Below are 13,118 nucleotides of genomic sequence, written 5' to 3'. Positions count from 1 at the left end.
TGGTGAAACTAAGATTGCTCTAACAAATAAAGATTATTTTAAAAATTAAAAAAGACACGTAGAGATATTAATGTAAATAATTTTTATTCTCTCTTCAAATAAAATGCCAATTTTCAGGAAAATCAAGAAGGTAGATCTCACTGGTGGATGCCTTTTTTTATTTTCCTTTCTTTTCTCCTACATGGGACTTAAACATGATGCTGAAGGTGGACCAGCCATCATGTGAGTACGAGGCAAAGAGAGCTCAGCCGAGTTGAAAAATGGAAGGATCCTGCATCCCTGTATTTATTTTCCAGGGCTTCCAGAACAAAGCTCCAAAAATTGGGTGGCTTAAAACAACAGAGATCTGTTCTCTCACAGTTCTGGAGGCCAGAAGTCTGAAATCAAGGTGTTGGTAGGATCACGCATCCTCTGAAGTCTCCAGGCGAGGATCCTTCTTTGCCCCTTAGAAGGGAACCCCAGGTATTCCTGGGTTTGCCAGAGTGTAACTTAAATCTCTTCTTCCATCTTCAGATGGCCATCTTCCTGTGTGACTCTATCTAAATTTTGATTCTTATAAGGACGCCAGTCATGTTGGATTAGAGCTCACCCTAATAACCTCATCTTAATTTGGTTACATCTGCAAAGACTCTATTTTCAAAAAGATCAAATTCACAGGTACCAGGGCTTAGGACTTCAACTTATCTTATAAGATGGCAAAATTCAACACAAAACAGTCCCTGATGGCATTCTGAAGTTGCTTTACCAGCTGGATTTTCTACCTTTGAACTTATGACAAGAGAAACACAAAGCTCCCAATTTGTTTAAGCCTCTATATATTCAGGGTTTTCTGTATTCACAACAGAACTTAATTCCTTACTGATATGAAACTTCTAAGTGAGGGCTCTAGAAATTTAAAAATGATCTGCCATGTGGATCCTACCTATTTAGAGGATAGTTTGTAACTTTTTGAAGACAGAGACCATTATTCTCTTATTTGGAAGTGGGAGGAGGTTGGGCAGGGACCGCTGCTTAGCTAAGATTTTTCTACTAATAATTTAAAGATCAACCTTGTTTTTAAAGTAAAGTTTGCCAGATACTGAAAAGGTCAGTGGACATGCATTCAGCAGCCAAATTTAGGCCCTAATCCTGCCCTGGACTCACACCCATCTCAGATATATCTTTGTTAGTCACCCCTACATACCTCAGTGAATGAGAATATAAATGTAGCTTTTGTGCTTATGTTACCAGAAGCACAGTTTACTCGTCCAACACAATCATGTTCAATTTTATGATACCGTCTTTCTGCCAGGTGTGGAGCTTGGAAATATATGTGCCAGAAAACACGTTAGGCAGCCAACACTGAAATTTGTCTTAATTTTGAGAGAGTTGCTAGGAGTTCTTAGACCATTTTCATGGCATGCATACCAGGAACATAAGCATGATTCATTCAAGTTATTTCTGGGCTCCAGCAGTAAGGACAAGCAATTGCTTCCATCATCTCTGTTAGTCAGAGAGCCCTGAATTGTTCACTTTACTTCTTGCAGGTTCAAGAAGGGCTGACATCAGAGTAATATCAGAGTCAATAGATATTTCCATCACTTATTCTTAAGGAAGATGAAGGTTAAATGATGAGTGAGGACTTTCCATTCTTCCTTTCTTCAGAAAACATTTATTGAGTGCCTATCTAATGCCAGACTAATGGCAAGCACTGAAGACCAAACAAGTAAAAGACCATTCTTACCTTCTAGTGGCCTACAGTTAAGGTACAGAGAGAGTGTCGTGGCTCACGCCTGTAATTCCAGCACTTTAGGAGGCTGAGGTGGGCAGATCGCTTGAGGTCAGGAGTTCAAGACCAACCTGGCCAACATGGTGAAGCCCCGTCTCTACTAAAAATACAACAAATTAGCCAGGCATGGTGGAGCACACCTGTAATCCCAGCTACTTGGGAGGCTGAGGAAGGAGAATTGCTTGAACCCGGGAGGTGGAGATTGCAGTGAGCTGAAATTGCACCGCTGCCCTCCAGCCTGGGTGACACACCAAGACTCTGTCTCAGGAAAAAAAAAAAAAAAAAGATACAGAGGTAGACAAATCAACAGAAAATCGTAAAACACTTTAATAAGTGTCTAATAAGTGTTTAATAGGTAGGTTTAAGAACAGAGTATTAGGGAAGCACACAGACAGGGCAATTAACTCTTTTTGGGGCAGTCATGTAGAAAGAATATGGGGGTATGCTAGGAGATAGCCAAGTGACAGGCCACAGCACATGCAAAGGCCCAGGAGTAAGAGAGTGTATGGCATATGTGGAGACCTGCATGGAGTTTGCTATGGTGGGCTAGGAGGTAGGGAATGTCAGTGAAACCAAATGAAAAGTGGTCCATATTTTGAAAGTGTTGGAAAGTCACAGAAGGGTTGTGAATCAAACAGTTCCATGATCAGGTCTGTGCTTTAGAAAAGATCTCTCTGGCAGCAGTATACAGAATTGACTGGACTAGAACATGCAGAAAACAATAGCAGTCAGCTGTGTTACTCTAAGAGAGGGAGACTAGGGAGAAGGGAGAAAAGAGACACATTTAAGGAGTAAAATTGATAGTACTTGATGAGTTATCAGATTTGGGGCATATGTTGGAATAGCTGGCACCCAAGGATGACACTAAAATTTATGATTTAGTTAACAGGTATATGTGTGTTATGGGGGGAGGGTCTTATAGGTCAGAAATTAGGGAATATGATAAAAATGGTTTGTTCTCTAGTATCAATATTAAAAGCCGACATTCATATGTTTAATAAAGTCACAGAATTCTGATCCTAAACATATTTCTGATATAATAATGTACTGAATTTTTTAAAATTTGAAAAGTAAATATATTTTAAAAACTAGATATTGATGGAGATGAATAATGAAACAAAAATATGTGGGATGTAAAAGTCATAACACATGAATCAATAGTTCTCCATTCTTTTCATCTCACATTTTCCTAGAGAATCCCACCCCCTCCCACCACCTCAATTCCAGTCAATTGTCCATTGAACCCCGTTTTCTTTTTTGCAGGAAATAAATAAGCAATACTTTGGAGGCGAAAGGAGCTTTAGAGATAATGAAATATGAATTCTGTAAGTTGGAATACTATATAACAACATTAAAATATTTTAAGATAATAAATATTCAGAATGCCATTATGCTGAAAGACATAGGTGTAATGCAAGAATATTATGTTTGGTAACTATTATAAGCAAGGAGATCTTGACATGCAGTTGTGTGGATTAAATGAGGCAGTATTTGTAAATAACTAAGCATAGTTCTCAATGATTGGTAACTATAACAACAGAGACTATCAGCCAAAATCCATTTTCTACTTCGCTCTGGAAACAAGAGAGCCCAACTAAACTGCATTTCTCAGCCTTCTTTGCAGTTAGTTAGGTGTAGCCACGAGACAATATTCATCAAAGGAACGGGTGCAGAAATAGGAGTGTTGCTTCCCAGTATGGACCCTAGGATATTGTACAACTCCCCCACACTGTGTCCACTTTCTTTGAGCTGAACACAGGCATGACTGCAACCCAGCAGATGAGGACAATGCCCTACGGAATGACATGGGAACAAGACAGAAGGAGCCTGGGTCCCTGGGTGGCCACATGGAGCAGAGTTGCCTTCCTCCCTGCCCTGGACTGATACAGAGGAAGCAAACACTTTTGCCCTTTAAGCCACTGTATTTTCAGGTGTCTCTTTTACAGAAGGATCACGTTTGACCAAAATAATACATCTTCTTTCTTCTTTCTGCTCTTCTCCAACACAACTATGCTATTTTTGCAGTATTATCTTTCATGGGCATAAATATTTTAAATAGCTGCAATCACAGAATACATGTTATTTTGTACTCTGTTATTTTCATTTTCCATATCACAGCCATGTTCCAGGATTCAAAGTTATCTTCAGTTATTCATTTTAAAACAAAAAAATGGAATTGCTCAGAGACGACTGGTACAATGAAAAAAGCTAGGGTTTGTTTTTGAGATTCCCCCTTTATGTAATGCCTGTTACATCCACAGGCATATGTAGTGATTAAAGAAGGTTGGACTTAGGGATTGTTTGTCAAGCAGAAAAATTTTAAAGTACTAATTTGTCAATAGCTGGCTCTTTCAGTTGGATCACTAGAAAATCTGACTCCCTCTCAGTCAACAATTACTCTCTTCCTAAAACAGTCCAACTTCCTAAGTGGAAGTTGAGATCATCCTAAAAGTATCAAGAACTTTTCTTAAGAGCAAATACCTCATTGTGGTTCTTCCCTTTGGGAAGACAATGTTTGCTTTTGATTTTATGACACCTGAAGTATTTGTGATTGTGCTTCCTTGAGAAGCTTAGTGAAAAATTAGTTCAATTTAGCATCATTTCAAAATGGTAAAAGTTATTAAAATATTCTAGATAATATGGCAATTTAAAGGAGAAAATGAAGTGCCAATGGGACTTAGTTGGCTCTTGCAAAGAAGGAAGTCAACTAAGTAAACCATTTTCAAATCAATTTAGAACCATTTATTAAGCAACAACAGTATGCAAAGCACTATCTTCCCTCTATGTGGGTCATAGCTATTGTCTTTTCAGTCTAATGGGGATGACAGACATAAAATGAATAAAAATTCATGATTGAATAAAATGAACTCTGAATACTTGTATAAGCAAAGCATATTTGATCCATCTTGGAGGGAGAAATTAATGTAATAAATTTTGAGGAAGAGAGAGGGAAATAAGAGGAGGAATGAAAGGGTCTAATTGCAGAGATAAAATCAATGTTTATCTTCCCCCCCAACCATTCCCATTTCTCAACCTCTGAAAGTCACCTTCCTCTAGAATATTTGAGAAAGAGGATGTTTGTCCCTCAGTTTGTTCCTGAATCACCCTCTTTGCAGCTGTTTCTATGAGTCATTTGTTCCTCTCCATTGCCTTCAGCTCTGCCCTGATCCTCTGTCCTGGTGCCACCTGGATGATCTGGGATTCCTTTTCTTATGCTATGATGATGATCTCCATGGAAGGATACAGGATCATGCTTCTTTTTGTTGCTCTTCTTTTTAATTCACCACAATACCACCAACATAGAACTTGTGCATGTCTAATAGACTTAATTAAAGGGTTGGTGAAAATTAGAGGGATTTATAAGATAAGGAGAAAAAACTTAAAATTGCATGACAAATATGACAAATCTCACAGCCCAAGTGGGGAAAAAACTGGAAGTCCTTTACCCGTGACTTCCTGTGGAAATATTCCAGTTCTTAACCTTGCTCCCTTGCTTAAAAACCCAGCCTTCTCTTGCCCCTTTTAAAAATGCTTAGTTCTTCAGTTCTCCAAATGTAAATCCTTATTCCTACTGTATATATCCCACCCACAGTAGGAGGCTCCCTTCTTTAGTTTTGTTTTGCTTTTAATGAGGAGACTCATAGGACAGCCACAGTGGGCTTTGCACCACAAGTCCAATCTCTCTTTTGAAATCTCCATGACAGTCCAACTTAAACCTATGCATCCTCATTATTCTTGCAGTTTTCACTGTAACTGTTGGACTAATTACATCCCATATGCCTTTTCCAGTAGAAACAATACTTTCCAAACATAGTGTACTCTGATCTATATGAGAGAAGATAAACTGTTTTTAAATATGAGATTATCTGCCTAAATTCCCCTGCCCACAATGGAACTAGCACTTTACAAGATAATGCCAAGAAGTTTTGGTCTCTTTTTCCTACTTCAAACAAAACAATTTCAAGAGGCCTACCTGTGCTTCAGAAATAAAGCCCACCATAGTATCTTGCCAAAGGGACCATCTGCCCCAAGGACCAATGTTAGTCACATAGAGATGATGAAGAAGCTTTCTTCTTTGGGCCAGGTTGAATTCATGGGTAGTCTTCCTCTTCTCAGTGATCTCCATAAGGGTAAGGGAGACAGTGGGAAAATGCCAATAGATGTACCATACCAACTTGTATGGCTCCCTGGCGCACAGTGATCTTATACTCTTCTTATGGTAATAGAATCTCCCCCACTGCCTTTACTCTTAGAAATGGACACATGACCAGTCAATCATGGTACTTCATCTTATCCATAGCAATTCATCCAAGGGTTGGAAACATGATTTAAATCTGGCCAATTAGAGGCCTGCTCCAGGATTTTTTTTTAACCTAAACATTGGATAAAGGAAGCATGTTTTCCTCTAGGGATGAAGAAAGCCCAGGACTGGGAAAATCTTGTTTTCTAGCATAAAGAAAAAGCTTCTGGAGTTTGAGACCAGCCTGGGCAACACAGCAGAACCTCATCTCTACTAAAAAATTTTTAAAAATTAGCCAGGCCTGGTGGTGTGCACCTGTAGTCCCAGCTACTCAGGAGGCTGAGGTGGGAGGATTGCTTGAGCCTGGGAGATCAAGGCTGCACTGAGCCATAATTGTGCCACTGCACTCCAGCCTGGGCAGCATAACAAAACCCAATCTCAAGAAAAAAAAAAAAAAAAAAAACAAGAAGCTCCTCGTAGCAAAATAGAATACAACCAACAAGCATAGGAAAACAGAAACAAGATTCAGAAGAGTGTGCTGTTTAGAGTTTGAGTGCCTGGTTCCACTCACGAAGGTCTTCAGCATTCCTGTAGTTCCTGAGAACCATCCTTCAATTCTCTGAGCTATTCCAGTATTCTTTCAATTAAGCTCAAATTTTACTGAAACTGGATTAAGTTGAGTTTATCTTCTTGCAAACAAAGTAGTCCTGGGATTATACTCTATCTAGATCAAATCACTTTCCCTGAGAATGGGAATGAAAATAGGAAGTTACTCCTCCTGTAAACATAAGCAAATCCTATATATGCAATCAGGAAGTCCTTTCTGGCTGATGGCATTATTCTATATATAGCCAACTATGACCCTTAGGAAAACAACTTCTAACATGCTAGTATGATGTCACAGATCCTTTATATCCTAGTCAACCAATTGTTAAATATGGCTCTGTGGGAGGCCCTGGCTGGTCCTGCCAGGCCTTACCACTCCTAAGAATTGAACCAATTGCATATGTCACAGGCTTCCCTCCAGAAATAATTGCTATGCATCTATGCATGTGACATCTAATAATCATTGGGTAATCTGTGATCAATGAAGCAAAATGGTGATATGACATACCAAGAATTGTACTTGGAATATGATCTTTATCCAAGTGATAAAACTTAGTAAAGGCTTTTTTTTTCTTCCAACTTTATAAAAATTATGATAGAGCTTTAGGGTAATGAGGTTGATGAGAAGTTTTATAAGCCTCTAATTGGGGCTTCTGTTGATCTGAGAGAACTAACCATGGCCATACAGATTGCCATTGCCACCAACCCAAGTCTGTCTCCCATGAAAAACCAGGGAGACTCAAGAAACCACATTCAACCAACCCTCTAGCCTAATATTTCCTGCAAGTATTTTCTTTTGGTTTCTACAGTTTCAATACACAGTAAATTCTATAACACTCGTGTATTGATTCAGAACCTCTGACCCAGTCCTGTGAAGAACTTCTTCAGGACTGTAGAAATGAAGAAATATTGGGAAATTCACAATCCAGTGAAGTCTTTACTAATGTCTAGACCAGAGATAACTGGGTAACTTCTGGATGTTCAGCCCAAGACCCTAGTTGTTACCAAAAGGTAAGAAATCTTTTTTTTTTTTGAGACGGAGTCTTGCACTGTCGCCCAGGCTTGAGTGCAGTGGCACGATCTCAGCTCACCACCAGCTCTGCCTCCTGGGTTCAAGTGATTCTCCTGCCTCAGCCTCCTGAGTAGCTGGGACTACAGGCACACGCCACCACGCCTGGCTAATTTTTGTATTTTTTAGTAGAGATGAGGTTTCACCATGTTGCTCAGGCTAGTCTGGAACTCCTGACCTCGTGATCCGCCTGCCTTGGCCTCCCAAAGTGCTGGGATTACAGGTGTAAGCCACCACACTGAGTCAAGAGGTAAGAAATCTTAGTGTCCACATTTTCTATCTTAACTACAATCATATGCTTTGAAAGCAACCTGATAAATACAAGAGAATCCATTCAATTCCAAATATTCACTAACCGATAACTCAGATGTCAAAAAAGTATCCTTGCCTCTTAAGGTGGCTCAAACTCCCATTTCATATTTCCTTCAGTGAAAATCCAATGTGCGTCCCCAGAATATCTGGGAATTCCCAAGGTACTTTCACTCTCATTGTTATTTCTGTCTCCGAGTGCTGCTTCCACTGATGAGTTTAATTGACAGATTATCTTGCCATGTGGCATGTGCCGTCCCTATTCTGTACCACATTAACCCAGACATGGAACTCAGTCTCTCAATTCCCACAGGACACAAGCTCACACATGAACAGCATCCACACAAGGCATTTGTGTAAATAGCAGAATCCACTAAAGATTTGGGATGGTGAAGGTGGGTTTACATCACAGAAATGAAAAGATCCTAAAACTGAACATTGCATAATCTACATCTGAAAAGATTTTAAGGTATATCATCATATTTCTTCACCACTCACTCTACCTCCTCTCAGTTTTTCCCATCTCCATGTATTTATTGTAGAGACGATTAGCTGTAACTGTTCTTTGTCCCCAGCTATCCCATGTCCTCAGGAGGCATCTTCCATGGCTCATAGTTTATGGAGTATTTCACTAGCACAGATTCTGGTCCCAGCTGTTAAGAATCTCCCTCCTCCCTGCCAGAGTACATGGAATGAATTTAATCCTGAAGCTGGAATATTCCAAAGCACACCAGCTTTTTCTTGCATAAGTTGCATGGGTTATTACATTGGAACAATAAAAGTTCTCTATGTACTTCACATCTCTTCTATCTGATGTATACTGTATTACTCAGTTCATTTGCTTCAGGTAACTCCAGCCAAACAATGATATACTATACAATGTTACTATACTCTTGAAAATTGGTCTGTGAGAACATTTAGGTTCTTAATAATGTATAATAAATTAATTGTATCCCAAATTAAATTTTAAAAGTTTGCAAGAACAGAAAGGAAGCTAGATTCCTTCCTCTAGCAGAACATGTGGAGTTTTCAAATTTAAATGACACCAGGAAACAGCTGGTCTCTGGATAGATGTGTTTGTCCTCTAAAGTGATGAATAACTTCACCATTTTGGACTTTGAAATGGAATATTTTTCCAATTCTGCATGATAAGTCTAGTCAAATAAATTCTTTATGTTTTAGCTTGCTATTTTATTTCCCAGTGATATATGGAGCAAACATTGCTTCTCCTCTGGAGAAGGTGAGTAATTATGTGGCCGAATGATCCATGGATCAAAATTCTTCCCTTTGAGTCCAGAAATGCATTTGCATGAGTTTTCCCAGGGCATAGAGTTTTAATGCTATGGCCTAAGCTCCAGCTACAGAAGCATCAGGTGATGGGAGTTTAGCCATGTTTCCTTCTCACAAGCATGGAGGCGGTGTCACCTCCACCAGTGTTGCCTGCCAGTGGCTGCTCAGTGCTCACCCGTGCCTAATATCTAACTACCCCCGCCTCAGAATATGCTTGGGCCGATTCATAGACTCAGTGTGAGTCTCACTGCGTGTCAGCCCTAATGACGGCTGTGCAGTTCCCCAAACTCATGAGGCATGTCCCGGTGTTAGGGCCTTTGTACTGCTGCTTCTCTGCCTGGAGAGTTTACTCTCCACATATCTCCATGGCAGCATCACTCACTTCATCCACTCAGACACAGCAGCTTTCTCCCACCATTCTATCTGAAACAGGATACTAGCCATCCTTTATCTTCTTCCCTGCTTCATCTTTCCCATAGAACACACTGCTGCCTGATACTATATTATAAACTTACTATCTGTCTCCCTACTAGGAGTCCCGAGGTCAAGGACTTTCTTTAGTTCACCACTGAGTCCCCTGCACCTGGAACAGTGGCTCTCACATAGTGTACAGGATCAGTGAGTGACAGTGATAACCCTGGAAGCAACTGTATAGGTAGGTAGGTTAGAACATGGGCTTTGGAGAGGGCAGACCCAGGTTCAAGTTCTGACTCTTCTCTCTGCAAGCCATCGAACTTCACCAAGGCATTTAACCTGTCTCAGGGGATTACTGTACAGAGAGTAAATGAGGTAATATATGAGACTCATTTGGCAGGATTAACATCGTTTTCTCATTGTTCCACCCCTCTTATTTTATAGATAAGGAACCAGAGGTTGACTGAGGCAGAGGGACTTGGGCAGCATCTCTAATCTTGAGGATACCATTTGCAGGGAAGGAAGCAAATCTCCCATTCTCTTATGATGGTATCCTTAACAGTTATCGAAACCCTTAAAAATACACATTCACTTTGACCCAACAATTTTATTTCTGCAAATTTATCCTAAGCAAATAATCACCTATGTGTGCAAAGATTTAGCTACACAGACTTTTATCACAGCCTTAGTTATAATAGCAAGAAATTAGAGTCCAAGATGGAGCAGATTTGATAAATTATGGTACAGTCACATGATATCCCATTGTATGACCATTCAGAATAAAATATAGAAGAATAGCTAATAACATGAGAAAATGCTTACATAGACTCAAATAAAAAAAACTAACATATGCCAAGAGGTCTGCATGGTTAGAAGCAGGGTGCATTGTATTTTATTTGTGCTTCTCTGAATTTCTTGTGTCTTCTTCAATAAATAGGTATTATTTTCATAACTGGTCATTTAAATAAAAATTATAATAGCTTGTTAGTGTCTTCACAATAAAGTGTTAATACATTTTATGAAGAGAACAATCAGAGGAGCCTAAACTTGAGGGAGTGTTCCTCATGCTGATAGAATGAAATTCTTATCTTCTTTTCTAAATGTCATGATTTTCAGGGAGCAATTCTCCTACAGGTTTTGACACACAGCAGATTCCAGAGTATTTGGGCTTCCTGACCATTAGGACCGATTGTGCTTGTGTCTGAACATCTACATTACTCTGTATTAGCACATTTAACCGATGACCTTAGCTAGGCTGCATTTTTTAAAACCAAATTGACTTACAGCATTACTCATTAGATTTAAGTACTGGATGATTCATCATTTACAGTAAATCTATTAGAGAGATTACACTGCAAAATCCACCATTGTCCATGTGGCAGGCCTGCCTGGAAATTAAGAATGGGAAGGGAAATTGAAGGAGAGAGATTCCTATCCGTGATTTGAAATTTAAACTTAGATAGCTATGGCAAGCATCCTGGCCTCAGCCAAAGCGGACCAAGGCATCTGTCACATGTCTCAGATATTCCACTCTAATAATAGCCTAAGATCTCTTTTGGAATACGTTGGTGCCTTGTTTCATAAGGAAAAGGCTCGCATGTTAAAATACTTTAAGGAGTATTTCCTTACCCCTTAAAAAGATATTTGCAATATAACTGGGCTGCACATGTGATACATGTAACAATAGTTGAGTCTCTACTGGTTAAATATAACCCCAAACCAATAGCATGTTCAGCTGGGGGCCCGTGCTCACCAGATGTTATTCCACTAATAGTGCGTGAGCTCATCCTTGGTGTGGAAGGTTATTCATTTGGGAGAGAATAATGAACGTGAGACAATCATTACATCACCTTTTCCTGTACATTATTCGCCCCTGCAGCTAAGAAGGAAAACATGCTGCCGGGTTAGCTGTGAGCTAACTCATGTTCTTGCTTTCTTAGATCTACATAAAGTGAATCACAGGGTAACTCTAGTCCAGATTAATTTTTAATGGAGTATCTGATAGTTTATTAGGAGAGTTAGACTTTAGGACGGTCTCTGTCTCAGACCAGGGCAGCATGGCTTTTTGAGGTGTGATTATCAGTACTTTACTCCTAGAGGCACTATCCTCTCCTCACTCCTTTGCGGGGGTTATCTCATTGTCCACAGTTGACCATCTGGGAGGCAGAGATTGCTGTTTCTAGAAACATGAAGACTTCTGAATAATAGAGTAAATGTTTAAAATAATGCTCATGAGATCATGTCTTTTTTTGTTTGAATGACTCATTTGGGCTACCTATCAAACCACAAGTTCAAGTTCAGAATAAAATTAGTTTATAGATAATATAGCAAAAGGGAGCAAAACATATACACACACATATACATATATAACACACACATATATATACATATGTGTGTGTGTATATATATATTTTATGAAAGACAAAAACAATCTTTCTGCAAGAAACTGTGTTTTTTAGAAAGCACATATGTATCAGTTAAGAACCCTAACTCACCACTGAATTTTAATGCAGCCTTCCTCTAAACACAGTAACAACTCAGCAACTGGCAATCTTACTAAATGTCTTTAAAAGGCTTTAACTTTATGCCAAGGGCTTAAACTTTGTTTCTGTCATGTCTTATTCATGTTTATAGAACACGATCACAAAGGAAAGTGAAGCACTAATAATAACCACCCTGATGAGTCTGTCTTGGGCAGCAGCACCATCCCCTCACTTTCCCTTATACCTTCTTGAGCTACCTAAAAGTATACATTTTGACAACTAAGTGTCATCTCAGGAAGAAAATGTGGTGGCTGGGGAAACACTTGGCCAGTTATAAATCCTTCCATACTTTAAATTTTGATTCTATTATTTCCATATTTGTCCCTGCCCCATATCTGCCGCCTCCTGTGGCACCCTTTGCACAAAGAGCACTGAAATGAAGATCAGGACACCGGAGAGTAGCCCCCAACTCTATCACTTTCTTTCTCTTCACTGCCTTCCAGGCGTCAGAGTCTTCATTTGTAAAATTAGAATAAGAATATCACAGGTGGCAAAAAACTGCATAGCACATACATGTTTAATAAATTTAAATCATTTGGGACATGAGAGTGTACCCAGGGGTGCATTTTGTGACTTCTATGGCCCCTAGACACTTTTGCCTTCGTGGACCCCTTCCTCATAAAAATATATTAAACATTATCTTATGACTGTGTTAGTATAATGATAAACACACTAATATCATATATCGAAACTTTTTCTTGGCTGGGCGCGGTGGCTCACATCTGTAATTCCAGCACTTTGGGAGGCCTAGGTGGGCGGATCACGAGGTCTGGAGTTTGAGACCAGCCTGGCCAACATAGTGAAAGCCCAAAGTTAGCCGGGCATGGTGGTGCACGCCTATAGTCTCAGCTACTTGGGAGGCTGAGGCAGGAGAATTGC

Source organism: Pongo abelii, chromosome 3 (genome assembly GCF_028885655.2).
Source record: "Pongo abelii isolate AG06213 chromosome 3, NHGRI_mPonAbe1-v2.0_pri, whole genome shotgun sequence".
NCBI classification, from domain to species: Eukaryota; Metazoa; Chordata; class Mammalia; order Primates; family Hominidae; genus Pongo; species Pongo abelii.
The sequence above is the reverse complement of the archived record's forward strand: the minus strand, read 5'-3'. Positions refer to the sequence as shown.